We start from the raw sequence: 27,910 nt of genomic DNA on the forward strand, positions 1-27,910 counted from the left end.
CGATGATGAGCCCAGATTCCGCAAAATGGTTTAAGGCCATGAAATCTGAGATAGGATCCATGTATGAAAACAAAGTATGGACTTTGGTGGAATTGCCCGATGATCGGCAAGCCATTGAGAATAAATGGATCTTCAAGAGGAAGACGGACGCTGATGGTAGTGTTACTATCTACGAAGCTCGACTTGTCGCAAAAGGTTTTTGACAAGTTCAAGGTGTTGAATACGATGAGATTTTCTCACTCGTAGCGATGCTTAAGTCTGTCTGAATCATGTTAGCAATTGCCGCATTTTACGAAATCTGGAAAATGGATAACAAAACTGCATTCCTTAATGGATTTATTAAAGAAGAGTTGTATATGATGCAACCAGAAGGTTTTGTCAATCCTAAAGGTGCTAAAAAAATGTGCAAGCTCCAGCGATCCATCTATGGACTGGTGCAAGCATCTCGGAGTTGGAATATATGCTTTGATAAGTTGATCAAAGCATATAGTTTTATACAGACTTGTGGTGAAGTCTGTATGTACAAGAAAGTGAGTGGGAGCACTACAACCTTTCTGATAAGTATATGTGAATGACATATTGTCGATCGGAAATGAAGTAGAATTTTCTAGAAAGCATAAAGGAGTTTTTCAAAAAAAGACATCAGTGAAGTTGCTTACATATTGAGCATCAAGATCTATAGAGATAGATCAGGACGCTTGATAAGTTTTTTCAATGAGTACATACCTTGACAAGTTTTTGAAGTAGTTCAAAATGGAACAGTCAAAGAAAGAGTTCTTGCCTGTGTTGCAAGGTCTGAAGTTGAGTAAGACTCAAAGCCCGACCACGACAGAAGATAGAGAGAGAATGGAGGAGAGATCTTTTTCCTAACCCTAGCGCCGCCGCCGGTCGCTCCCTCCCCACTCCCTCCTCCCTCGCCGCCGCTGGAGGGCGCGAGCGGGCTAAGCCCGCCCGTCGCAGGCGGCGGCGGGGTTCTCTCGTCTCCACGCTTGAGGGGTACGACGCGGGCCGGATGCCTCAGCCTGGATGCGGCGCTTGGCGCTGGGCGCAGCAGCTCGACGGTGCTCCGGCGTGGGCCGGCGACGGGGCGTGGCGGCGATGCGACGGGCAGCGCGGAGGTGGTGCGGGCTGGAGGTCGGTGGTGGTGGCGGCTGCATCCGGCAGCGCGCCCAGATCCGCCTCCGGAGCCGCGGGTCGTGGGCGACCTGGGTCGCGGTCGGCCTCTCCTGCCATGGCTCGTGGGCGGGGGGCGGTGCGGCAGCTGGTGGATGTGTGCGCCGCTGCCCGGTCGGGCCCTTGCGGCTGGTCGGCGTCGTACGGCACGGGAGATCCCTCCGGTGGTCATCCATGGACGTGGCGGCGAGCACTCTGCTTCCTCTGCTCCGGCCATGGGCCGCTACCATGGCCTCGCGCGGGGCCGGACCTATGGCAGGGTGGGGCGAAACCGGTGGTTTCGGGGCAGGGAGCTGGTTGGAAGGACGGGAGCTCCGTTGCGGAGCTGCTCGTCGCCGGCCCAAGTGGTTGCCGGTCGTGGTCGTGGGCCATTCCTCCCCCTCCCCCCTTCCCCATCCTCATGTGTTCTCGGTTCCGGCGTTGCTCGAGGCGGAGGTGGTTGGCCGGCGGTCTCGGAGGCAGTTTGGGTGTGGATTTGCTCAAAGTCTCGGCCTTTGGTGCTCATCAGGGCGGTCTGGAGGCAGAGCGGCGGCTCTGGCGGTGAGAGGCACGTTGGTCGTGGGCTGACCGCGCGGCTCGGGTGCGGGCGGGCAGCCACGGTCGCTTGGGCGGCATGGCTGCGGGTGGTTGGCGGAGCGGGGTTGCTACGGAGAGGTTGGAGCACCGGGGTTCACCACTTGACCAGTCCCGGTACTGGCCGACGGAGGCGGCGTCCACGGACGTCGTTCCCCTGCCTGCAGGCTTCGTCGTGGTGCTCCCACCTCCTACGCATCACTCCGGGTGAAAACTTGATCTTCTGGATCAGACGATGATGACTTTCTAAGGTCGTATCCTTCTTGAGGGCGTCGTCTTGGAGTCCCCGCTTTGGTCGTGTCAGGCTCATCGCTCCTCGATTGATTGTTCATCTTCATGGTGGTTTTCGGCTTATCATTAGGGTGCTTAGTCATCGTTGGGGTGATGTGTTCGGTGCTCGGCACCTTTGTATCTCGCCTTGGTTGCGTGCGTTGAGTGTGGTGGTGGAGTGCGTTTGTATCTTACTCGCTTGTGTTGGTGCTGGTGCTTTATCTATAAAGCGGGGGAACCCTTTTTCGTCGATAGAGAGAGAATGAAAGTCATTCCCTATGGCTCAGCCATAGGTTCTATATAGTATGCCATGCTGTGTACCAGACCTATTGTATACCCTGCCCTGAGTTTGGCAAGGGAGTACAATTTTGATCTAGGAGTATATCACTGGACAGCGGTCAAAATTATCCTTAGAGGACTAAGGAAATATTTCTCGGTTATGGAGGTGATAAAGAGTTCGTCGTAAAGAGTTACGTCGATGCAAGCTTTGACACCGATCTGGATGACTCTAAGTCACAATCTGGATACATATTGAAAGTGGGAGCAATTAGCTAAAGTAGCTCCGTGCAGAGCATTGTAGACATAGAAATTTGCAAAATACATATGGATCTGAATTTGGTAGACCCGCTGACTAAACTTCTCTCACAAGCAAAGCATGATCATGCCTTAGTACTCTTTGGGTGTTAATCACATGGCGATGTGAACTAGATTACTGGCTCTAGTAAACCCTTTGAGTGTTGGTCATATGGCGATGTGAACTATGAGTGTTAATCACATGGTGATGTGAACTATTGGTGTTACATCACATGGCAATGTGAACTAGATTATTGACTCTAGTGCAAGTGGGAGATAGAAGGAAATATGCCCCAGAGGCAATAATAAAGTTACTATTTATTTCCTTTTTTCATGATAAATGTTTATTATTCATGCTAGAATTGTGTTAACCAGAAACTTAGTACATGTGTGAATACATAGACAAATAGAGTGTCCCTAGTATGCCTCTACTTGACTAGCTCGTTAATCAAAGATGGTTAAGTTTCCTAGCCATAGACATGTGTTGTCATTTGATGAACGGGATCACATCATTAGAGAATGATGTGATGGACAAGACCAATTCGTTAGCTTAGCACTATGACCGTTTAGTTTGTTGCTATTTCTTTCTTCATAACTTATACATGTTCCTATGACTATGAGATTATGCAACTCCCAAATATCGGAGGAACACTTAGTGTGCTATCAAACGTCACAACGTAACTGGGTGATTATAAAGATGCTCTACAGGTGTCTCCAATGGTGTTTGTTGGGTTGGCATAGATCGAGATTAAGATTTGTCACTCTGTGTTTCGGAGAGGTATCTCTGGGCCCTCTCGGTAATGCACATCACTATAAGCCTTGCAAGCATTGTGACTAATGAGTTAGTTGCAGGATGATGTATTACGGAACGAGTAAAGAGACTTGCCGGTAACGAGATTGAACTAGGTATGAGGATACCGACGATCGAATCTCGGGCAAGTAACATACCGATGACAAAAGGAACAACATATGTTGTTATGCGGTTTGATCGATAAAGATCTTCGTAGAATATGTAGGAGACAATATGAGCATCCAAGTTCCGCTCTTGGTTGTTGACTGGAGATGTGTCTCGGTCATGTCTACATAGTTCTCGAACCCGTAGGGTCCGCACGCTTAACGTTCGATGATGATCGGTATTATGAGTTTATGTGTTTTGATGTACTGAAGGTAGTTCGCAGTCCCGGATGAGATCACGGACATGACGAGGAGTCTCGAAATGGTCGATACATAAAGATTGATATATTGGACCATGTTATTCAGGCACCGGAAGTGTTCCGGGAGGTTTCGGATAAAACCGGAGTGTTGGAGGGTTACCCGAACCCCCCGGGAAGTTATGGGCCCTTAGTGGGCTTTAGGGGAGAGAGAGGGCAGTAGCAAGGAGGTGGCGCCCCCCAAGGGAGTCCGAATTGTACTAGGGGAGGGGGCGCAGCCCCTCTTTCCCTCTCCCTCCCCCTCTCCTTCCTTCTCCTCCTAGTTGGACTAGGAAAGGAGGAATCCTACTCCTACTAGGAGGAGGATTCCTCCCCCCTTGGCGCGCCTATGAGGGCCAGCCAGCCTCCCCCTCCCTCCTTTATATACGTGGGGAGGGGGGCACCCTAGAAGACATCAAAGTTGATCTTAGCCGCGTGCAGTTCCCCCCTCCATAGGTTTCCACCTCGGTCATATTGTTGTAGTGCTTAGGCGAAGCCCTGCGTCGGTAACTTCATCAACACCGTCACCACGCCATCGTACTGACAGAACTCTCCCTCGGCCTCAGCTGGATCAAGATTTCGAGGGACGTCACTGAGCTGAATGTGTACAGATCGCGGAGGTGCCGTGCGTTTGGTACTTGATCGGTTGGATCGCAAAGACGTTTGACTACATCAACCGCGTTACTTAACGCTTCCGCTTTCGGTCTACGAGGGTACGTGGACACACTCTCTTGCTCGTTGCTATGCATCATAGATAGATCATGCGTGATTGTAGGTAAATTTTTTGAAATACTGCGTTCCCCAACAACGACCTCTCCAAATAGGAGGCATGTAATCATTATAACGAATTTGCACATCAAATCTTGGGGGACTAAAAATATCATCTTCATCAAACATAGCATCCCCAAGCTTATGGCTTTGCATATCATTAGCATCATGGATATTTAAAGAATTCATACTAACAACATTGCAATCATGCTCATCATTTATACCAAACATTCTATTGAATTCTTCTTCTATCAATCGAGCACAATTTTCCTTTCCATCATTTTCACGAAAGACATTATAAAGATGAATAATATGATGCAACCTCAATTCCATTTTTTTGTAGTTTTCTTTATAAACCAAACTAGTGATAAAACAAGAAACTAAAAGATTTGATTGCAAGATCTAAAGATATACCTTCAAGCACTCACCTCCCTAGCAACGGTGCCAGAAAAGAGCTTCGTTGACGGGGTGTGAGTGCCACTTACCTAACCTCCCCGGCAACATCGCCAGAAAAGAGCTTGATGTCTACTATGCAACTTTATTCTTGTAGACACGTGTTGGGCCTCCAAGCGCAGAGTTTTGTAGGACAGTAGGAATTTTCCCTCAAGTGGATGACCTAAGGTTTATCAATCCGTGGGAGGCATAGGATGAATATGGTCTCTCTCAAACAACCCTGCAACCAAATAATAAAAAGTCTCTTGTGTCCCCAACACACCAAATACAATGGCAATTTGTATGGGTGCACTCTAGTTCAGCGAATAGATGGTGATACAAGTGCAATATGGATAGTAGATATTGGTTTTTGTAATAAGAACAATAAAAACAACAAGGTAGCGAGTAACAAAAGTGAGCACACACGGTATAGTAATGCTTGAAAATGAGGCCTAGGGCCCGTACTTTCGCTAGTGCAATCTCTCAACAATGCTAATATAATTGGATCATATAACCATCCCTCGACGTGCAACGAACAATCACTCCAAAGTTCCTATCTAGCAGAGAACATACGAAGAAATCGTTTGTAGGGTACGAAACCACCTCGAAGCTATTCTTTCCGATCGATCTATCCAAGAGTTCGTACTAAAATAACACCAAATAATTTCATATTCATAATACTCAATCCAACACAAAGAACCTCAAAGAGTGCCCCAAGATTTCTACCAGAGAAACAAACGACGAGAACGTGCATCAACCCCTATGCATAGATTTCCCCAATGTCACCACGAGAATCCACGAGTTGAATGCCAAAACACATATCAAGTGAATCAATATGACACCCATTGTCACCAGAGTATTCATATGCAAGACATATATGAAGTGCTCTCAAATCCATAAAAGTATTGAATCCGATAAAACGAAATCTCAAAGGGAAAACTCCATTCACCACAACAAGATAGAGAGGGGAAAACACCATATGATCTAACTATATTAACAAAGCCCACGATACATGAAGATCGTGACATCTCAAGAACACAAGAGAGAGAGAGAGAGATTAAACACATAGCTACTGGTACAAACCCTCAACCCCGAGGGTGGGCTACTCCCTCCTCATCGTGGTGGCCACCGGGATGATGAAGATGGCCACCGGAGATGATTCCACCCTCCGGCAGATTGCTGGAACAGGGTCAAGATTGGTTTTCGGTGGCTACAGAGCCTTGCGGTGGCCGAACTTCTAATCTAGGTTAACCCTGAGGGTATTCAGAATATTTGTGAATTTATAGGGTAAAGAGGGGGTGTGGGAGACCACCGAGGTGGGCACAACCCACATGGGTGTGCCTAGGCCCCCAGGCGTGCCCAGGTGGGTTGTGCCCCCCTCGGGGCACCCCCAGGTGCTGCTCTGGCCCATTGGTGGTCTTTTGTTCCATCAAAAATCCACAAAAAGTTTCACGTTGTTCGGACTCCATTTGATATTGATTTCCTGCGATGTAAAAACAGCAACTAGCACTGGGCACTGGGTCAATAGGTTAGTCCCAAAAAATGATATAAATTTGCTATAAAATGATTGTTAAACATCCAAGAATGATAAAATAACAGCATGAATACTTCATAAATTATAGATATGTTGGAGATGTATTAGCATCCCCAAGCTTAATTCCTACTCGTCCTCAAGTAGGTAAATGACAAAAGAAATAATTTATGAAGTGTGAATGCTAGCAAAGTGCATAAGTTTGATCAATGATATTTTCAATCACTTTTCCTAGCATCATAACAACAATTCTTTCTTATAAAACTTCTCATGTTAAAGTAGCAACCAATTCACATGTTAAGGTTCAAACAATGAATTCTCTTGAAACTCAACAACCTATATTCTTAGTCACCAAGCAATTGTAATTCAACTTATTCTACAGAGTTTTAGTAAGAGCTCCACATACTCAACCATAATATAGTCTTCTATGATTGCAAACACTCACCGCATACACATGAGCAAAACGTTTCAACCAGACACATAGAAAGATAGGGGCTTATTGTTTTGCCTCCCAACGTATTCACCTCAAGGGTGATGTCAACAATAATAACTCATGCTACCCATATTCAAATGGACATATGTGCCTAGATCTTTCCTCACCACATGATGGTTGCCAAAGGAGAATAAAAAGGAATAAAGAGAAAAACTTTGACTCTTGCATAAAAGTAAATACATAAAAGTAAAGGATAGGCTCTTCACTAAGGGAAGAAGAGGTTGACATGCGCTTATTTGTTTGTATGCTCAACCCCTTAGTGCAAAAGAACGTCACGTTGTATTGTCCCTTGTGATGGCAACCTTTATTATGCAATATGTCGCTTTTATTCTTCACCATCACAAGTTCGTACAATGCTCAATTTTCTCTTACACTAAATGATCTCAGACTTTTAGAAGCAATTTTTATTGCTGTAGTGATCCGACCTCAGACGGTGAAATCTCCGTGTATAAGTGCCATCCCTGGATCAGTAATGCTGACACACACAGTACTTGAAGGATTTATAACAGAGTTCAATCACACACTTATTACATCGAGTGTCCCAAAAGAGAACTTATTACAATAAATATGGCTTAAGGCCATCCAAATAAGATAACAGCGGAAGGCTTGGAAGATAAAGTGAGTGCATCAACTCCAACGGCATAGCTGAGTGCACGACAATAACCTAGCGCACCTTACTCTTCATCTGAAAAGTCTGCAACATGATATGTTGCAGCCCGAAATGGGTCAGCACATGGAATATGCTGGCAAGGTAACACAATAGAGTAATGAACAAGTTAAAGCTATCACTACATGCATATGAGGCTGGTGGAGGCTCTATGGTTATAATGTTTTGCGAAAAGCCAATTTTTCCCTACAACAAAGGAATATAATTTTATTTAACTATCATGGTGGTTGAAACATTGAGAAGGTAAATCTCCATCTCAATCCCAATTAAACAAGTAATTAACAACCCAACAAATTAATTTAGAGTGATGAGATCAACATGATAATCCAAGAACCAGATACTCAAGATGACCATAACCGGGGACATGGCTAACCATGATTAGTTTGTATACTCTGCAGAGGTTTGCACACTTTTCCCCACAAGACTCGATCTCCTCCGTTGGATTTCTCACACTACATGGTGTTTGAGAAACGGATGACCGAGACACAGTCTTTCAGAAACATTAACGCTTTACTCTGGGTGGACAATACCAACCTACATCCCCTACATCTGCTAGCCCACCACTGAAAGAGGTCATGCAACATACTCAACTATGCTAGATCCCATAATAGCCCGTGGCTGCACACGGAAGTTTCTAGCATGAATAATCTTATGATCCCTTTGAGCCTGGGTGGCGAACCAAATGGACAGCATTGGTATATCCCCAGGTGCCCGCAACCAATCCACCCAGATGTGTGTTTAAGAAGCCACCTTAAGTTAACCATTAATTAACAATCTCACATCTGTCATGGAATACACTCAAACCCAATCCACATCTACGAGCATAGCATGGCATTATAAGCATAGCGTAGAAGTAACCCCCAAGTGTTTGATAATAAAAGGGAAATAGGTTCTGCCTCATGAACTACTTCCCAATACCCACAAATTAATCACATCCTAATCATGCAATGTTTGTGGGTTGTAACTAATGCATAAATACTGGGTATGGAAAGAGTATGATCAATGTGTTACTTGCCTTGCTGACGATCCTCAAACCCTAGAGACTCGTAGTAGCACGCTTCGCACTCCGGGAATTCTATCGCAAACAAACAATAGCACACATAAGCACACCAGCAATGATGCACGAGTAAAAATCAAATAATAAGATGCAAACTGAAAGTTCAACTGAAGGGCTTTGATTTGCAAAAAGAATCAATCAAATCGGAGCTACGGAACTGAAACTACGGTCAAAAGAACTTCGAATTCAAATCTGCTTGAAAACAAATTTTAAATTTTGAAAACCTTGTTCAAGTTGATTAAATAGAAAGAGGGCCTCGAGATGAAGATTTTGGCGTTGGTTTCACTGGATTTGAACAAACGGTTGAAAAGTTACAAGGGTTTGAAGATCAGGGGCTAATCTGCGATAAAAGTAATCGCGGATAGGTCCCTCGCAGAAAAAAGAAAATAAAAAGAAAAAAGTATGACACAGACGTTCGTTAACAGAGGTGAACGGGCGAACGCGTTCGTTAAAAACGAACTAACAAGCGAACGCTCGCTAAGTAACGAAACCAAATAAAATGAACCGAACCGATCTAAAAAAACCGAACCTAGGGTTTTTAAGAAAACTGGCGGCTTTTACCTAAAACCAAAAAAAACGGCGGCGAGATCCGGCGGCTCCGGCAACTTCCGGTGAGGCGGGGCGGCTGCGCGGGGCGACGGCGGGGTGGTGTGATACGTCTCCAACGTATCTATAATTTTTGATTGCTCCATGCTATATTATATTATGTTTTGGACATTATTTGGCTTTATTATTCACTTTTATATTATTTTTGGGACTAACCTATTAACCGGAGGCCCAGCCCAGAATTGCTGTTTTTTGCCTATTTCAGAGTTTCGCAGAAAAAGAAGATCAAACGGAGTCCAAACGGAATGAAACCTTCGGGAACGTGATTTTCGGAACGAACATGATCCAGAGGACTTGGACCCTACCTCAAGAAACAAAAGAGGAGGCCACGAGGTAGGGGGCGCGCCTACCCCCCCAAGCGCGCCCTCCACCCTCGTGGGCCCCCTGTTGCTCCACCGACGTACTCCTTCCTCCTATATATACCTACGTACCCCCAAACGATCAAATACGGAGCCAAAAACCTAATTCCACCACCGCAACCTTCTGTACCCACGAGATCCCATCTTGGTGCCTATTCTGGAGCTCCGCCGGAGGGGGCATCGATCACGAAGGGCTTCTACATCAACACCATAGCCTCTTCGATGATGTGTGAGTAGTTTACCTCAGACCTTCGGGTCCATAGTTATTAGCTAGATGGCTTCTTCTCTCTTTTTGGATCTCAATACAATGTTCTCCCCCTCTCTCGTGGAGATCTATTCGATGTAATCTTCTTTTGCGGTGTGTTTGTTGAGACCGACGAATTGTGGGTTTATGATCAAGTTTATCTATGAACAATATTTGAATCTTCTCTGAATTCTTTTATGTATGATTAGTTATCTTTGCAAGTCTCTTCGAATTATCAGTTTGGTTTGGCTTACTAGATTGGTTTTTCTTGCAATGGGAGAAGTTCTTAGCTTTGGGTTCAATCTTGTGGTGTCCTTTCCCAGTGACAGTAGGGGCAGCAAGGCACATATTGTATTGTCGCCATCGAGGATAACAAGATGGTTTTTTATCATATTGCATGAATTTATCCCTCTACATCATGTCATCTTCCTTAAGGCGTTACTATGTTCTTATGAACTTAATACTCTAGATGCATGCTGGATAGCGGTCGATGTGTGGAGTAATAGTAGTAGATGCAGCCAGGAGTCGGTCTACTTGTCTTGGACGTGATGCCTATATACATGATCATACCTAGATATTCTCATAACTATGCTCAATTCTGTCAATTGCTCAACAGTAATTCGTTCACCCACCATAAAATACTTATGCTCTTGAGAGAAACCACTAGTGAAACCTATGGCCCCCGGGCCTATCTTCATCATATTAATCTTCCAACACTTAGTTATTTCCGTTGATTTTATTTTACTTTGCATCTTTATCATAAAAATACCAAAAATATTATCCTATCATATCTATCAGATCTCACTCTCGTAAGTGACCGTGTAGGGATTGACAACCCCTTATCGCGTTGGTTGCGAGGATTTATTTGTTTTGCGTAGGTGCGAGGGACTCACGTGTAGCCTCCTACTGGATGGATACCTTGGTTCTCAAAAACCGAGGGAAATACTTACGCTACTTTGCTGCATCACCCTTTCCTCTTCAAGGGAAAACCAACGTAGTGCTCAAGAGGTAGCATGGTGCGGGTGGTACGGCGCGGTGGCGGTTGCGCGGGGCGGCTCGGCAGGCGGCGGCGCGGCGGCGACGGCGACTGCGGGCGCTGCTGCTGCTGCTGCAGGCTGCGGCGGCTCGGGTGGCGATGTGGGGGCGGGGGCGGCGACCTATAAGGAGGGAAGGGGGCGGGGTGGCTTGGAGGAGGGGCAAGGGCGGCGGCGGTGTCCGGGTCGGTGACGGCGGCGTGCGGCAGGCGGAAACCGGCTCGAGGTCGGTGGCGACGCTGCCTGGGCTAGCTGGGCTTCGGCCCAGTCGGTCGGAAACTTTTTAAAAATAAAACTCCGCCGAGAAAAATCCTAATAAAATATTAAAAAAAATCTAAAAATGCCAAAACAATTTTCACCGTCTAAATAAAATATTTAGAACAAAGTGAACATTTTCTTGGCCTAAAAATGCATTTTTTTGAAAAATGCATATTTTTTCGAATTCAAATAAAATAGCAATAAAACCCAAGTAAAATTATTTATTTGATTTTAACATTTTTCCTCTAATATTTCTTTTATTTTGGAGAAGTCATATTATCTCCTCTCATATATGTTAATATGAAATATTTTAGAGAGAAAAATAATTAAAAACCAAAATGATCCTCTTTTCACTATTCGAGAAAATTCAAATATGAAAAGAAAAGAAATCCCCAACTCTCTCCGTGGGTCCTTGAGTTGCTTAGGATTTTTTTGGATCACAAAACTAAAATGCAAATAAAATATGACATGCATATGATGACCTATGTATAAAATTCCAAATTGAAAATTTGGGATGTTACAAACCTACCCCCCTTAAAATGAATCTCGTCCTCGAGATTCGGGCTGGCTAGAAAATAAGTGTGGGTGGTCTTTCCATAGATCATCCTCTCGTTCCGAGGTGGCTTCACTACAAAAAATACACTTCCGTGATGATACGTGTTTGTCACAGTAGGTCACGTTTTCTGTCATGCATGTACATCCATGACAAATTTATGACAGAATCAAGATAGTCATACATGTGCTGTCGTAGAAGTGTTCCATGACATTACCAAAATTATCATCACGGAAGTGTCCACTTCCATGACGATAAATCACGCGTCACAGAAGTGCGTTCGTCAAGGGTGACCAACACATGGCATCCACCATAACGGAACACCGTTAAGATATCGGGTCGGGTTTTGGTTCTGATAACCCGTTAACAGCCCCGACCAATGGGGATTTTCCATGTGTAAAATCATCATTGGCTGGAGGAAACACGTGTCGGCTCATCGCTGGGACAGATGTCATCCACTCATTGGACATAAGGCGCCTATGATACGTCGACACATGGCACGGCCCAACAGAAGCCCATTCCTGTGAAAAAGCCGGCCCGTTTGACTTGGTCAAAAGGTGGCGGGCCAGCCCATGGAAAGCCTGTTAACGACCTGTTCACATATAGCCCATTTACAGTCCGCTAACCCAAGGGCCGTTACGCCCTATTCGAATTAGGCCCAGTAGCGTCATCTGGGCCATCCAATATGATTCCAGCCTGTTTTCACTTCTGGCTCATGTATGGCCCATGACGTCTTTCGGCCCATATGAGGCCCTATGTAACTCTTGGCCTATTAACGGCCCGTGGTGAAACTGGCCCGTAATGAACAGTGTATCACTTTACACCCATTAACGGCCCGTGGTGAAACTGGCCCGTAAAGAATAGTCTATCACTTTATACCCATTAACAACCCGTTATTCCGTTGGGCCGTTTCCAACCCATGTTATCTTTCGGACTTCTCAGAGCCCATTTATTCTTGGGCTATTTTCCAGCATTCTTTTACTTACGGCCCGTTACTGTCATTTTCTGCTTGTGGGCCAAATTCAGCCCGTGGTTACAGTCGGCCCGTTTGTGGTCCATTAATACGTTGGGCCGTTCTCATAGCGTCATCAAATACGTCCTATTAACGATGGCCCGTTATGGTCGGCCCATGAACGGACGATTCCAACTCTAGCCCGTTTACGGCCATAATGCGGTCTGTTTGGCCCATGTTTGGTCAATCGATCATACGACCCGTATAAGGCCCATTGATGATACGGCTCGTAGAAGGCCCATTGTTTCTACAGCCCGTAGAAGGCCCATTGTTTCTACGGCCCGTGGAAGGCCCACTGTTTCTATAACCCATAGAAGGCCCACTGTTTATATGGCCCATAGAAGGCCCACTGTTTCTACGGCCCGTAGGAGGCCAAGTGTCACTACAGTAAATATTAGCCCATCGTTATTGTGGCCTAGTTTTAAAAAATAGGTTATTGCAGCCACTAGCAAACCGCAAAAAAGAACTGCACTGACTACAAGCAAACAAATAAACAAGAAAACAAGGAAATAAATAAGCAAGCAACTTACACTAGGCTATCACGGCTATTACACATATTACATTCACTGGGCATCAAAGTTCGCCACCAGTGCAAATATAGGGAACACAACAGCATATAAACGCCGCAGCAAAACAAGTCCAGAACTGAAACCACTTCAAAAGAGCTCAAGAAACAATATCCTGGGTACCCATAATGCTGGCAAGATGCGTAGCAAGCTTATTAACTTTCTCTTGTTTGGCGCTTAAGTCCTCCAACGCTTGCTGTTGCACCACAAAGTATGCATCTGAATTCTGCAGGGACTTCCTTAGTCCTTCGGCTTCCTGTCACATAACATCTGATCGATGTCTTTCAACTTGAAGTTGAGACTCAAGAAGCCGAACTGATTCAGGCAACGAGTTCGAAGAGCTGGTGCCAGCAGTGGTAGCCAGTAACTCGAACACTACATCGAGACAGGACTTTGGGGTTGTCTCAGTGTCTTTAATATAGTTTTTATCAGCTTTCTTGGAGACCTACAGGGATGTCTCACTATCTTGAACCTTATCTGCATTACTTCCTTTACCATTGCATAACAGGGTACTCTTCTCCAATATTTTATCCGCGTTCTAAAAGAGAAACAAACAAACACATCTCAGGTTTACAATGTAGTATATGAAACTCATTTTGGTAAACCAGTTCAGTAGTAAGGTGGACAGGATAACATCATGAAACAAACATATATCTATGTAGTATGGTCACTATATGGTCTATATCATTCTAGTCTATGTTGCCAAATCAAGATAGATACAGTTCGAATCATATCTATTTAAGACAAAGCAGCATAGACAGAATATAAGTGTGGGAAACTACACAGCAATAACAACACTTGTAATGTGCATGGCATGAGAACATAACTGTTTATTCAATTGAAACTGAAATCAACATAGAGCAAGTTACAACAGCAAACAACCAAACACGTTGAAGAAACAGGTTTAAAACATACCTGTTGCGCCATTGGAGTTTCAATTGCATCCTTCAAATTTGAAATTAGTTGGTATCAGTAAATACAGTGATGCAAGAGCAAAGTAGTATGAACCATAGCTACAGAACCTGACCTGAGAACAATTCTTCTTCTACTTTAAGCGTTGACTTCGGGTTCGGAATGGTGGTCCTCGTGATTTGGGCACTACAGTTGCCTTACTAACTACTCATGTTTGGGTGCTCTATGGTGGAGACAGTGCTGTGTCAACGGGAACGGGGTGTCTATCTGCTAAGGTTGGGGTTAGAAGGGGTGTAGCTGGTTCTCTGTCCAACTGGGTAGGGGTACAATCTGCATGAGTGTGGGTTATGTGTGGTGGGGCTGGTTCTTGGGCAAGTACAACCGTGGTTCTATCTGCATCGACAGGTAGCACGATCTTTTCTGAAGACCGTGTTTTTACTCCCACAGATACTGCCATCACTCCCTCCAATTGAAATGGGTGATAAACAAGAAAAGTAATTGAATGTACAGACATTGTAAGATAGACAGGTGCAATGGATAGTAGGGAAGAAAACATGGCATGAAATAATTCACATTTATGTTGTCTAAGCAAACAGAATAGCAAGACATAGTTTCACATATATGATGGCTAATTAAACAAGATAGCATGACACAATTTCACATGTATGATGGCTAACTAAACAGGATAGAATGGCATACTTCAAAATATGATGACTATGTAAACATGATGATATGCTATAACTATACGATGTGTGTATTAAAGTGGTTGGCATGCCATAAATCACAAACATGCCATCGATGGACACATGATGGCATGATATAATTCACGGATAGAATGACATAATTTAAAATATGATGACTATGTAAACAGGATGAGATGATATAACTATATTATGTCTTTAGAAAATGGGTTGGCATGCCATAATTCAGATACATGCTGTCTATGTAAACATCATGGCATGACATAATTCAAATATATGATTTATATACTAAGGAAGTGAGCAGAGGGCAATCGCATATATGATGTGTCAACTAAGGAGATGGCATTCAATATTGTGTATATGATGTAAAAACTAAGCATTGCAATACAACATATGCATTATATGAATAATATAACCCTGCCAAGTTTGAGCATACACCTCAGTGGGATAATAGGACTGGTCATCTGCCTTTGAATCCTCCTCTGAAGAGCTATCTGTAACCAGCAAGATATCTGCTTCAGCAGGTAGCATTGTCTGCTCTGAAGACCTTGTTTTCACTCTAGATTTCTCCATCACCAATTCAAATGGCTGATGCACAGGAAGAGCAGTTGAATATACAAACATTGTCGACAAAAGCAATGAGAAATACAAAAAAAGGACGGCATGATATAATTCACATATATGACGCTTGCCTAAACAGCATGGCATTGCATAATTCACATACGTTGTGCCTTGCAACAAGATAACATTGCATAATTCACATATATAATGTCTTGCAACAAGATGGCATTGCATAATTCACATATATGGTAATTAGACACTAAACAGGTGGCATTCACACAAAGCATGTCTAAACTAAGCAAATGACATAGCAATGCAAGATACCATACGCACGATATGAGCAACATAACCCTGCCAAGTTAGGGCATGCACCTCGGGGGGGGGGGATATGACTAGTCATCTGTCTCTGAATCCTCCTCTGATGAGCTATCGGTAACCAGCAAGACACGCACTTCGTCAGATAGCATTGTCTGCTCTGAAGACCTTGTTTCCACTCCAGATTTTTCCATGACCGTGCCGAATGGCTGATGCACAGGAAGAGTAATTGAATGTACTAAAATTGTTGACAAATTTAACACATAATAAAAAAATGATGGCATGATATAATTCACATATAAGATGACTGGCTAACCAGGGTGGCATTGCAAAATTCACATATATGATGCCTGGCTAGACAAGATGGCATTGCATGATTCACATATACGATAAAGAAACTAAACAGATGGCATTGACACAAAGCATGTCTAAACTAAGCAGATGACATCTTTAATGTATACAACAAGCAATGCAAGGCACCATATGCATGATATTACCAACATCAGCATGCCAAGTTAGAGCGAAGACCTCATGGGGTAAATAGGAGTGGTCTTCTCCTTCTGAATCCCCCTCAGAACAGTTATCTTCCTCTTGATTACGATCTGAAATGGGTGGAGGGGGCTGCCTTTGCGCCCACCATGGAACGACGTCTGCATGAAATTTTATTGCCACGCAAGGCTCTTCTCTTTTGCTCTACATGATCAGTTCCATTGTGTACAATAACTGGCATGCATAGGAATAAAACATAGTGAGATTATGTAAGGAGTGCATGCACAAATCCAGAGTGATGGTAGCAAACTGTGGATAGACCCAAAACCAATGATAGCAGGCAGATAATAGCTTTAGTTAAAAATACAGATAATGGCTCCTTTAATGTTTATTTGCACCCAACATGAAACTCATAGTAGACACCGGAGATTAACCAGATAGTAGACAAATAGTACTGATTACTGCCCCAATATGTACCCCACAACCATTTAAAAACTCAAGTTTCAACATTAGTTTGAACCTGACTTGGAGTCTAATAGGTGAACACGACGATAATGTAGCATGTCATCATATTAAGCGACGCATAATGTAAGCAGACACGGAAGAGTGCGACCTCTCTTGCGGACCCGTGTAGTCCTCAAGGTCATCTCCTCAATTGATGATGGTAATGCAGTTGCCATGGCTGCCGGAGGCAGGGAAGAAGATCTGAGGCGGCAAAAGACAGTCTGGAGAGCGGACCCCTACTGTGGTGAACCCTTCCGTCGTTAGAGCAGCTGAGCTGGGGTGGAACACAGCGCCGCAGGAGCAGGACAAACCACATAAGGTTTTCTTTGACACATATCTGTAACAAAAGTAATTGAGTAAGGGCTTGTTTGAATTTGAGGATTCTAACAATGCAAGGATAGGAAATAGACAGGAATAGGATAGGAATGCACGTGCAAAACAGAGAACATAAAAACACAGGATTTCTGCCAATCTGGGTGTTTAATTCACAACAATTGGAAGATCACAGGATGCAAAAAAGTATGGTGAGATTAAGTCAAACCACAAGAAAATGTACGGTTATAATGCTATTATGCTACTATCTCTAAGTCTTGTGCTTCATGAATAGGAATTTGAAAAGGAGGACAAGTGAAAATTAAAATTCCTATGTTTTTTCTTTCAAGGAGACACTAAAGGAACAGATTCATGTGCTCAGTGGACAATATATATATAACATGTAGAGTAAAAAAGAGATGCAATAAGTGTACAATCTCTTTGGCGAAGCCATGTCGATCTTAGCGTGATTGGGTTGGCCGGTGAGGATGCTCCGGCTGACTTTGCTGTCGGAGGAGGGGAAGAAGATCTTAGGCATCTGGAGATGGAGCCCGAGGTACTGCTCCGCTATGATGGAGGGTTTCGTCGTTGGAGCAGCTCCAGTGAGTTGTACGACGTCGAGGCTGAAGCAGGACATGAGAGACAACGAACAATGTTAACCTGAGTGGAATTCTAATAGCATCTCCAATACATGACGTAAAATACATAACCACAAAGTGCTAGATGTAAAATACATCAGCCGCTCATCTCTGAACTTAACTGTCGAAACTGAACTTAACTATCGAAACTGAACTTGACTGTTGAAACTGAATTTTGCTGTCGAAACTGAATTTTGTTGTCGAAACTGAACGCACTAGCAAGGTGAGGCCACACGTCGGTCGACTGACTTTTTCATCTCTGGTCAGTCGATTTTGCAGCCGTTGGATACGAAATCAAGGGCCTGCGGTTCATCTTCAACCTCCACCCCCCTGAGCTGCCAGCCACCACCGGCCAAACAGCAGCCCCCCGCCGCCCGCGGCCGGCGGTGCGCCGCCCCGCCTACCCCGAAAACACTCCCCACCGCCGGTCTGCCGCCGCCCCGGCCATCCATCTAGGCCCCCCCCCCCGTGCCGAGCTTTTTCTCCGGCGATCCCCACGCCACCGCCACGCCAACGCCCCGCCACCGCCGGCGACCACCGCCCCCATCCTGAACCCTGAGATAGATAGTGGGGTACCTCTCTGGCGAGCCCCCCTCCCCGCTGCGGCTGGTTCTTCCTTCACCCCAGCGAGCCCCCCACCCCCCTGAAAATCGACTGACCCTAAAGTCGATTCAGTCGACTGAAGTGTAGCTAAATTGGAGCAGCATCGCAAGCAAGAGCAAGAGCGAGAGCAGCAGCGCGAGCAAGAGTAATAGCAAGAGCAGACCAGGCAGGGGACCGAGAGTAAGAGCAGAGCAGCAGCGCGAGCGAGAGCTACAGCAGCAGCTCCTACTGATGTGGACGTCGCCGCCGAGGGAGCGACACCGTGTAGGAAGTGGCCGGCGATGCCGACGTGGATGGAGTCGCGCCGTGTCGGCTCGGGACCAAGCGCCGGCAGCATCGCGAGATCGAATCAAGAAGAAAATGCAGCGATTAGTGTACAACCTCTTTGGTGGCGCCGATTAGGCCGCAGCTTCATCCGAGGAAATGGTGATGATGATGCTCTTCCGGTGGTGCAGGTGAAGACGGCGGTGCGGGAATGGAGGTGGCGCAAAAGACGAGGGGAACATCGGGGCAGCTCCTTGGAGGTGGAGGACGGGGTGGCTGAACCGGCGGGATGATGAGATCGACGGCGGATCCTCATCCGGTACGGTGGATGAAGGACGTCGAGGTGTTGCTGTGGACGACGTCATCGGGGAAGAGGCTCCGGCTGGGTGGCGGACGGAGTAGGGTGTGGGGTTTCGTCGCGGGTTTTCATGGCCTTGGCGTACGAATGGGTGGGCGGATGTGATGGCAGTGGGGAACCATGGCTTAGAGACGTGCTTGTCCGAAATGTGAGGTAAGTTACGAAAGTACCCCCACTGATTTGAGGCGGTTCTTTCGGTTCAGGGGTACCACGGGCATTTCGCGTGTCGGGATTTCACAGGAGGTGGGAGTTTTTGCGCGCGTTGTAATTTTGGAATAGCAAGGCGCGGGTTGAGATGGAGGGAGTTGTCAGAGCACAACGAGACAAAGATATATCTTAAATATTTCGGGCTAACAAGGCGGGGGTTGAAGAGGCGGGAGTTTCGCAGCATGATAGACAGAGACGCTAGCTTGAATTTTTGGCATAACAAGGCGCGGCTTGAAATTTTGGAAGAATAAGCTTAACATGTACCCAAAAAAAGACAATTTGCACCTCAACACGCACAACACACACACAAACACCATTTAGACTAGAGTAAGGTACACGTGCATTGCACGCATGAGATTTGGCAACCAAATTATGAATAAATATCACATTATAGCGTGCAAGCTTTGAGTCATATATGCATGGTGTAGATGTTCGTTTAATTCTTATAGTTCATTTCATTCAAAATCATCTAGTTTTTATAAGAAAGCTAATCTATTTTAAGATTCATGGAATTGTGCGTCGTAAGACATAAAGTAAAAACAAATAATGGGAAATCATGTAGAAAAACATTTGGGAAATTCTGATACGGAAGATTCTAGAACAAATAAGAAGTGCTTGTGTTTTGATGTTTGTGCATTATGCTTTAAGTTCAACCATGGAGTCTTCTAGATTATACATGTGGCGAAATCTGGTGGAATCTAGATGATATCCAACGGCCAATAGTGCTCAAATTTTCCATCTTTGGACCATCGGATTCGCCTCATCCAACGACCATCTTTCAAAGTTAAAGTTACCCGCACACAATATAAAAAAATATAAAAAATAATATATATAGGGGTATAGATATAGATATGTGATGCGAAAGCCGCCCATCATCTCCAATTAGAATAGTGTGTCCATGCACGGATGCGACGTGGCCAAATTATGTCTGACATCGGTATCTCAAATTCAAATCAGTCTGACCTTGTTCAATGTGTATACATTACAACATGATCGTTTCCAAACCACACCATGCAGATCTCCGTTATATTCATGCATGCATGGGTTTCAAACATCAGGATCTCTTATTCAAATATTTGAATTCAACTTTACATTGATTATGACCTCACCTATTCTTTTACACCCATGCAGTAGTCTTCTCTTTATAATTGTACCACTAACTTTCTCTCGTGCATGCATGCACACACACTACCAGTCGGCATTATCCATTGCACGCATGCAATCTTTTTCTTCGGGTCGGTCTCCCATGAAGGCACACCCCCACACACATCCCCCTCTCCATCATATCGGGCATTCTTTATCTCTCACGCGTGCATGCGCAACGATAGATGTTCCTCTATGTATGTGTGTGTATAGCTAGGTCTTTCATAGTTTTCCACACAAACCGATCAATCGATATATCCAGTGAGGTCTCACCCTCTTTCCCACGTCCACATCGATCAATCTATACCACTCTATGTAGGATTAACATATACAGCTAATACACCCACATTAATTATATATCCAACATCCCCCTCTCATCATCCATGCCTTCCGCTTCATCTCTCAGAGGCGTGCACAATGGCGAAGACAGGGGGCAGTAAGGGCCCTGCCCCCTCCCCCCTAACATCACTATATATCGAGGCTAATATGAATGTGATCATTAGACAATTGCTGCTAAAAATGGTTTAAGTTCATGAATTGACCCTCCTCGTAAAGGATAAGCAATGCTTGGCCCCCTAGCTCATTTATTTTTCATGGCTCCGCCACTGCGCGCAACAGCGCACGTGTTCGCCCCCTCTCTCTAAATATCGATCTCGCACTTGTGCATTCCTTCATAGTCTCCCTCCACTCGGCCCCTCGCACCATCTTCTAGCCCCCACCGGATTTTCCCACATGTACAATCTAGCAGACTCCATGGTTGAACTTAAGCATAATGCACAAACCTCAAAACAACAGTGGTTCTCCTTTGTTCTAGAATCTTTCATATCATAACTGCCCAAACTTTTTTTCTAGTTGAATTGCCATTATTTGTTTTTACTTTATGCTTTACAACGCACAATTCCATGAATCATAAAATATATTAAGGGCTTCTTTGATTCAAAGGATTCTCAAAGGAATTTTGGAGGATTCTAATCATTAGGAATTTTTCCTATCTTGGTTGTTTGATTCGTAGGATTGTAAACCATAGGAATTTTTCCATATGATTCATTTGCACTAGATTTCATAGGAAACATCCCATCCACTCAAACCTCTTTGAAAGAATTCTATGTTTTTTCTGTGCACAATCAAACACTCGTACAATCCTGTAGGATTCAAGACGACATTCCACTATAATCCCATGTTTTTCCTATTCCCGTGTTCTTACCTTTTTTATAAAAACTAATTGATTTTGAATGAGATGAACTATAAGAATTAAACGAAGGGCTACATCAGGCATATATGACTCAGAGCTTACATGCTATAGTGTGGTATTTATTCATAATTTGGTTGCAAAATTTGATGCATGCAATGCACATGTACCTTACTAGTACTTCGATTATGTGCAAAACACGTAAATTAGAATACTAATGGCACGCTACACAGTGTCTCTCTTACAGTTCATGAAGCCGCATGGCACATGTGGAGGCGTTGTCGCGACCTCCTTGCGTGGATTGATCACAGTGACGTGCTGCTGGTTCCAGAAGAATGTACTCGTCCTCCCTGAGCCATACTGGTGGTACATGCATGAAGCGAAGATGTGCACGCATGCCACACACGCACTCATTCCCTTGCACGCACACGCGGGTACATGGGCGGACACAATTTTGTACCAAGATCCACCCCATGTGATAATTTGACGCGTGTAAAGTCGTTCACTTCATTGATGGTTAATTGATACAACGCATGAAAATTGAGTGGACATGAGGGCGGAAGAAAGACATTATTACTCCACTGCGCGCATGCGAGTAGTTAAATTGTGGGTTGCTAGTAGTACTTCCATTGTTCTCCTTCGTATTTTGTGCCAATTTTTGACAGTAACATAATATTTATGCATTTGAGCAGTGTAGTACTTGAAATTTATGTTCCGCTAAACTCATCGGGAGCCGTTTCGGTCCTCGAAACCAAAACCATCAATTAATCTTTACCTTGTTCCCATCATATTCGAAAGCCTGATCACACCTACTAGTACGTACCAAACCTGAATGTGTTCCCACTATGCAGGTATTAGTACTAGTGCTAGTACTTAGGTTATAAAAAGGGGAACTACCTAACCGAAAATTACTCTACCTTTCCTCCTAATAAGTGCTTCTTCTTCGTCCGTCGTTGCCAAGGCCGGTGAGCAGAGCTCTAGGTCGAGAACTACTCATAACAAGGGAGCGGCAACCAAGGCTATGAAAAAAGAGGGCTCGCCGCCACGCAGAGACCTTGAAAGATCTCTCACGGGCAGGCGATGGCTCCCAGGAGCGCCCTAGCCGCGGAGGCGAACATGCCGAGCCGGCGGAGCTGGAGTCGTTATCCCTCGACGGCATGCCCGATCAGCTCAATAAGCACCTCAATAAGCAGAAGGAGTTCATCCAAGGCTTGATGGAGTTGCTGAAGGAGAGCCTCGACGACATGCCCGCTGAGCTCAATCAACAGGGGGAGTTAACCGCCGGCTTGGTGATGCTGCTGAATAAGAGCATTGCCTCGGAGAAGAAGGCGACCGGCGAAATCCTGCGACTTCAGGAGGACAAGGCAAAGCTCTGCCACGAGATCGACCTGTTGAAGGAGAAGAACGCTAGCTGGAAGAAGCTGCATGAGAATAGTAGTTCCTCGATGAAGATGCTGCATGCCCTCGTCATGGAACAGAAGGAGGAGTTGGCGAAGCTCCGCATCGAGCACCCGGCTGCTGTCAAGGTACATAATGCGGCCGTGGAACAGATGATGATGGCTCGCGTCGAGAAATCCCGCATCATGGACGGAATGAAGAATATGGCGGAGGAGACGTGCAAGGAGATGGAGGTCGTGGAGGAGATGAAGAAGCAGTTACGACTCCGCGGCGAATTAGATAATTTGGGGTGATAATCTTCCTTCTTCTTTTTCTCCTGTGTTTCATCTTTTGCTTCGGGTGTTTCGCCGCACGTGTCATGTTCTCTGCGAGGCATGAATAGAACAATGGTTTTTTTGAGGGAATGAATAGAACAATGCTAACAATGAGATGACTAGAAAATTAGATCATTTTTATCGCCATATGGCACTGGGCTGCCGTGTTTCATGCTCCTCCGTCACAGTAGTACTCCAGTGGAAAACTTGAGTGTACCGCACGGTTCTTTGCTCCTCCTCGATCAGGTCGTCAGCGCATTTACACGAGTAGTCAAATCACAAGGCCCCGCCTTCCAGCAGTAGGTAATGAGCCGTCAAATCACAAAGGCCCTCGCCTCTCATGAAACCGACCAAGCTAGACTGCCCCGCCCTCTAGCCTTTTAAAAAATGTATACTTTTGTACATCAGTAGTATCGATGGATTGCGCCATGGAGCAAAACTTGAAATTAAAAAAAAAGGTGGTACATATAGAGAGCGCTCGTCGCCAAATTATGCATATAGTACTATTAAAAAGGCTAGTCACAATAATGGTGTCCAGCACAACCCACCCCTCAAATAAAACTAAGAGGGTGCTTGGATACGTTTTAGTCCCATGACTAAAAGTAGTGGGACTAAAACATGCTAGCCTCACCCATGCTTGGATCCAAATACTAAAAAGGCTAAAATCAAGTTAATGAGAATTTATTATCCTCCAAACCCTCCAATCCAGAACTCGCCTGTGTTAAAGGAGAGGAGTTAAATGAGTAGAGAGAGGACTAATCCACATTTTAGTAGGGGTACCCCTGACTAAAAAAATTTAGTCACAAGACTAGTTTTAGCCCCTCTTTAGTCAGGGGTGCTTCAAACTTTAGCCTCTTAAAGAGACTATTTTTAGTCAGACTAAAATAAGTCCCTTGGATCCAAGCACCCTCTAAGCATCCTGGAATTCTTTGACAAAACTAAGCACCCTGAAATTCTTTGACAACTAAACTGCTAGCTATATGATGTTGGCCATATATATTGTACGTATATAATGTGAAGAAACGAGTGGTAGTACTATACCAACTAAAAGATGAAATGTAAGAAATACTAGTATGTACGTACTGAAGAGTTAAAGTAACGAGAAGAAACATAACATAGTTCTACTGGGGGCTCAGCACAACACACCCCTCAAATTAAATTAAGCACACCTGAAATTAAACTTTGCAACTATTCCGGTAGACACAGCATTAGAAACACCATGAGCAACGACACCGCCACCTTACTCAGAGTCCTTGTCCACGTCCTCGACTTCGTCCTTGTCCCTCTTCCTCTTGGCCGATACTTCTTTGCTTGAACCGCACACTTGGCTGTTGCTCTTCATCCAACCCTTGTAGATATTGAAGCAAAGGTAGCCATCCATTGCAGCATAGTGGATGTGGTCTATATCTAGTACATTCCACTGCCATGCATAATGATGAAACGTGTATGGAGGTTTCTCCAGTTTACCGTGCGAAGGATGAACCATGGCTCCTGCCAGGGTCAGCATTGAAGGATGACGAGAGGACACCAGCCGATTCTTCTGGAGGTCGAAGGGTTTTCCTACAACGAGACCTATCCGACGCAGGACATCCCTACCATTCTTAAAGTCTACAGTAACGAATTTCACTGTTTTGTCCTTGAGGAAGTTCTTAAAATCCTAGCACTCAACGTCGGCATGGCATATGTGGTAGACCAAGCAAACGTTATGTACGCAAACCTGGATCACGGCGGGCTTCTTCCTCTCTTCGTCCTTTAGATCCTTCTCTGGTCCCAGGACTGTGGTGTACTCAACATCTAGCCCAGCGGCCCACTCATCATCTGAGTTTTCGAACATGCGTCTGAAGCGAGAAAGGCATCCTTTCACCGTCGCGGAAGAATGGGTGTAGATGACATCGAACACATCGCCGGTCATGGTTCTAACCTTGTACTCACTGCCGATCGTGGAGATTTGGGACGCCATGGATTTGGGAGGAGGGTTAGGATTAGTGGAACTGCCGTAATGTGAATGGACGGGACGACTAGGAGCGAACCGCCGTAGTATTGAAGGACGTGCGGGGATGACTAGGAGCGAACTGCCAGCGTGTGAACGGCAGGGTAGTGGCTTTCCATTCTCCCATGATACGGGCTTCCAAGAGCCCTTGGATCTGAGATCGAACGGTTGGATGGCGTGATTCTAGACCTATGGGTGAATATCCTATCCTGGAGGGTTATTCTGCAAATTTTCAACAACTTAGCATGCGACCGCTTGATCTCGGACCCAAGGGCTGCCAGCAGCCCATATCATGGTTGCGCCTACCACGACCGTCGCGTCGCTCGTGTGGTCGCGCCCTTGGAGATTTAACACGGTGCGTTAGGCTATCTGATGTTGGCATGTCATACATAGTCATCACTTAGTCACTCATACTACAACAAGGTTGGCTATAAGTGTATTTTTTACTCCTCTCTATCTCTTTCTTCGTACTCCCTCCGTCCCATAATATAAGAATGTTTTTCACACTAGTGTAGTGCCAAAAACGTTCTTATATTATGGGACACAGGGAGTACTACTATTTATTGCATTTGCCAAGGAGTGACCTCTTCCAATGAAATGGTGTTGCTAAGTTTGCTTCATTTAATTAGCTATAGAGTCAAAATTGTCTTTTCACCTAGGTACACGCGCTTAGCACCGTTTCTTCCTTGGGTCACCAAACTAGTCTCTCTCTTCTTGATTAACTTGCCACATCAGACTTTATGCCTATGTGGCAAGCATAAGCACATGTAGGAGCAAGTAAAATTAAGTACAATAGTGCGCTTTACATGGCATTTTTGCATATGTGGAGGAAAGAGAGGCAAGGAAAAAGTGGAGAAGTGGGCTCTCATACAAGAGCCAGCCTATACTCATGGTGGAGCATTGGGAGAGGCACCTGTATGGAGGTGGTCAGGAATCGGGAGACTCACGCTGGTCGTAGCGCGACAGTTAAAATGATAATGGCAAGTCAAATCACGGGGCCCCACGTGTCTAGTAGTAACTCGCTGTCAAATCACACAGCCCTACCTTTGCAGCAGCCTACTCCCTCATCTTCTCGCATCTTTGTCGAACCGACTAGGCGGAACTGCCCCGCCGCCTACCGCGCAAGAAAAGCCCCGCCCTCGACTTTTAAATAGTATACAGTATACTAATTTTGTATCCATGGATTGCGCCCGCGCCATGGAGCAAAGCATCTAGAAAACGGAGGAGAGACGGTGGTCTTGCAATAGAGAAGAGGGAGAGGCGAGACGGTGGTTTTGGAATGGAGATGATGGAGAGGAGAGGAGGTGGTTTTGCAATGGAGAAGATCAGAAGAGGGAGAGGCGAGACGGTGGTTTTGGAATTTAGATGATGGATAGGAGAGGAGGTGGTTTTGCAATGGAGAAGAGGGAGAGGAGCGTGCGGCAGCGATTTAGGATTGGACGAGAGGGCCAGCGCGTTGTGAATGGATCAAAATCAAAATCAATTTACCCTTTAATTAAGAAAGTGACCCCACATTAACTAGTTTCCCTTTTATTCTGGGTCATAATTGACCATGATTTTCGCACATAAAATATATGTTATACATTGCAAAAATAATATAATTTGAAAGTACATTCAGATAGGAACCAAACGATACAATTTTTGGTGACATGCATTCACATTTTGCTTGTCAAATACAGTACGTGGTCAAACTTTGATCCAAAATACACAAAACAACAAAAAAATACTTCCAAGACCAGCGCCGCTCTTCCGCTCTTCTCCTCTTAAACCACCGCCGCTCCTCTCCTGTTCCAATCTAAATGCAGTGCCGCTCCTCTCCTCTTCCATTTCAAAACCACTGCCCCTCCTCTCCTATTCCAGTCCAAAACTAGCGTCGCTCCTCTCCCATTCTAATCCAAAACCAGCGCTGCTCATCTCCTCTTCCATTCAAAAACCACCGCCGACGAGTGAAGGTGCTGTGGAGAACTAGATCGATGGAGCAGTACAACCGATACGTGAGGATCGCAGATGGCGACCCTGTGAAGCTAGCTAGGATGTTGGAGATACAATCTTGGTTTGACAACAAGGACCAACTAGCAGCGACGGCGACATCCATGGCCAAATATCTGCAACAGAGCAAAAAGGCGGTGATACTCCCGGAGGGAGTCGCGCTGGAGTACATAGACCTGCTCCTCTGGGCCATGGAGCAAACAGATTCACCGAATCTGATCGTGAGGGAGCGGTGGTGGGACTATCGATCCCAGATGGAGCATCTACAGGGTGCCGTTTGTGAGGGTGTCCTGCCAGAGCGAGCCGGTGGAGTCTTCGTCGACCGAACCCAACTGCAAGAGGAGAAAAGTAGTTGGCCCGACGACGCTTCCCCACCGTCATCTCCCTCGCCGTTCATATTGTCTCACGGGGCGGCTGTCTGCCGTCGAGGAACAGGAGGGGGCTGCCCCCCGCCAGCCCAATAGTCGGGCAGGTTGTGAATTGTCAGGAGGAGCTTAGGGTTGTCAGTATTTGCAGGTTGTGAATTGTGTTTTGTGTTGTGTATTTTGAGAGTACTTTCAAATATGAATGTCTTTTGAATTTCAGATTTGCAGTATTGAGCATATGAAGTATTTTATGAATTCTAGATATCTATTTTTAGCACTTAAAAAATGTAGTTTCATAG

Source organism: Triticum urartu, chromosome 5 (assembly GCF_003073215.2).
Source record: "Triticum urartu cultivar G1812 chromosome 5, Tu2.1, whole genome shotgun sequence".
Lineage (NCBI taxonomy): Eukaryota > Viridiplantae > Streptophyta > Magnoliopsida > Poales > Poaceae > Triticum > Triticum urartu.